This window comes from Portunus trituberculatus, chromosome 5 (genome assembly GCF_017591435.1).
Source record: "Portunus trituberculatus isolate SZX2019 chromosome 5, ASM1759143v1, whole genome shotgun sequence".
In the NCBI taxonomy this organism is placed as follows: Eukaryota; Metazoa; Arthropoda; class Malacostraca; order Decapoda; family Portunidae; genus Portunus; species Portunus trituberculatus.
The window spans coordinates 6,093,646-6,096,145 of NC_059259.1; positions in this window are offsets into that span (position 1 = coordinate 6,093,646).

Sequence of the window (2,500 nt, forward strand, 5' to 3'; positions counted from 1 at the left end):
AGACTACCTTAGGGGCACCTAGTCACCAAGCAGCCAACCCATCACTTGAGACAGGGGAGCATAGACCCCTTTTGGCCCTGTCACTGTGTTTCATCCACTAACCCCTTCAGTAGCATGGCGTGTTTCCATATTCATTCTGGTGACTATTTGGTGATTTTAAACAGCTTCAGAAACTCATGCGGGGGATTGAAATAGTGAAGACTGTGGCCATTAATCTTCTGACCTCCATACACCCTTCCTAATGTCAATAAAAGGGTGTTATCGTAGCCAAACTGTCTTAAAATGTCCAAAAAAACGTGTCAAATTGTCTTAAAATGCCCTAAAAAAGAAAAAGCATGAGGGATTTTATTCAGAAACTCATGTGGGGGATTAAAATAGTGAAGACTGTGGCCATTAATCTTCTGACCTCCATACACTCTTCCTAATGTCAATAAAATGGTCTAATGGTACACAAATCTCAAGGTAAAAAATGTGTCCCAGTACTGAAGGGATTAAAATAGTGAAGACTGTGACCATTAATCTTCTGACTTCCATAGACCCTTCCTAATGTCAAAAAAATGGTCTAATGGTACACAAATCTCAAGGTAAAAAATGTGTGCCAGTACTGAAGGAAGGGTGGATGATGGGCACCGTGTTTTTTGTTCCACCTTTGTAAAAATAAGAAAGTGATCCGCAAAACTGTCCACTTATTTCACAATCTTGTTTCGTTGTGTTTTTTTTATTAATTGTGATGAATAATGAGGTTTTTTTTGTCTTCCAGCCTCACAACACCCTTCTTTATAACATGTTTGTCACTTTGCAATGAAGAAAATAAACTACGTGTGTGTGTGTGTGTGTGTGTGTGTGTGTGTGTGTGTGTGTGTGTGTGTGTGTGTGTGTGTTTCCTACATTGTAATAGTAAGAGAAGGAAAAGAAAATAAGGAATAGAGATAAAAGGAGGAAAAAATAGGAGTGAAGAAGAAGAAGAGGTGGAGATTGATGGTAGATGTAGGAGTATTAATAGGAGAAGGAGGAGGAGGAGGAGGAGGAGGAGGAGGAGGAGGAGGAGGAGGACAAAATAAGTAAGAAAGGAAGAGAAGGAAGGATGAAGGAGAAACAGAGGGATAGAAAAGTAGTAGTAGTAGTAGTAGTAGTAGTAGTAATAGTAGTAGTAGTAGTAGTAGTAGTGTGTGTGTGTGTGTGTGTGTGTGTGTGTGTGTGGGCGGGGCATTTTGGGTGTGGCTCCTGTTATCCTCACCCCTCCTTCTGTCCCACCTCGACCCCCTCCCCTCTCTCCCTCCTCTTACCCCTCTACCCTCATCCTCCCCTCCCCCCCCCTCCCTCCACACCCATTGTATTGTACAGCCAACCACCTCAAAGATAATGGAGACGCAGATTTCTAAGTGGTTTCAAAATGTTTCGTATTCCTGTGAACGTTTCTATCTGGAGACTCATGTAAGAAGTTGCCACGTGACCTATTAATTTTATAGGTTTTTGTATATTAGTTTGTGAGGAAGGAAGAGGAAGAAGAGCAGGAGGAGGAGGAGGAGGAGAAGGAGGAGGAGGAGAAGGAGGAGGAGGAATAGAGAGATTATATGTAAAAAAAATTAAGAAAAAAGGAGAAAATAGGTAAAAGGAGTAAGTGGTGATGCAAAGGAATGAAGGAAGAAAAGGGAATGAATTAGGGAAATATGTGAATAAGGAATATAATCGTAAATAAATGAATAATTGAAATTTAGTTAAGTTACCCATTGAAATTTAAAAGAAAATGGTCACTTATATGGTTACAGAAAATGGTTTTGTATGGGTAACTTAAGAGAATAGGAAGAAAAAGCGGGGGGAGAGAGAGAGAGAGAGAGAGAGAGAGAGAGAGAGAGAGTTAGCTTTCATTTTAATTTCATTTTTATTTCATTTATTTAATTTCATTTTTTATCAATCAGTGAACATATCAATTTATTTAACTCTCTCTCTCTCTCTCTCTCTCTCTCTCTCTCTCTCTCTCTCTCTACGTGACCCAATTAACCACTAACAAATTGACCGTTCCCTCTCCCCTTCCTTCCTTCCTTCCTTCCTTCCTTCCTTCCTTCCTTCCTTCCTTCCCTCCTTCCTTTCCTCCTCTTCCATCTCTCCATCTCTTTCTCCACCTTTCTCTACTCAAATTGAAATAAGGAGGAAAAAGAAAAAAAAACACAAATAGACGAAGGAAAATAGAGAAAAAGAAAGAGAGAGAAGAGAAATAAGAATGAAGGAAGGAGATAGAGAAGAGAAGGAGTAGAAATGAATTGAGATAGAGAGAAGGAGAAGTAGAAATAAAAGAGAAATACAGAGAAATGAAAATGATATAATTATAGAAAAGGAAAGAGAGAAAAAAAAGGAAAGAATTGAGAGATAAGAATGATGGAAAGAAATAGAGCAGAGAGAAGATGGAGATAGAGAGAAAGAGAAGAAAAATAAAAGATTGAAATAGGAAGAAGAGATTAAAAAAAAAATAACAAAGTAATTATTTTGTAAGTTTTAATAT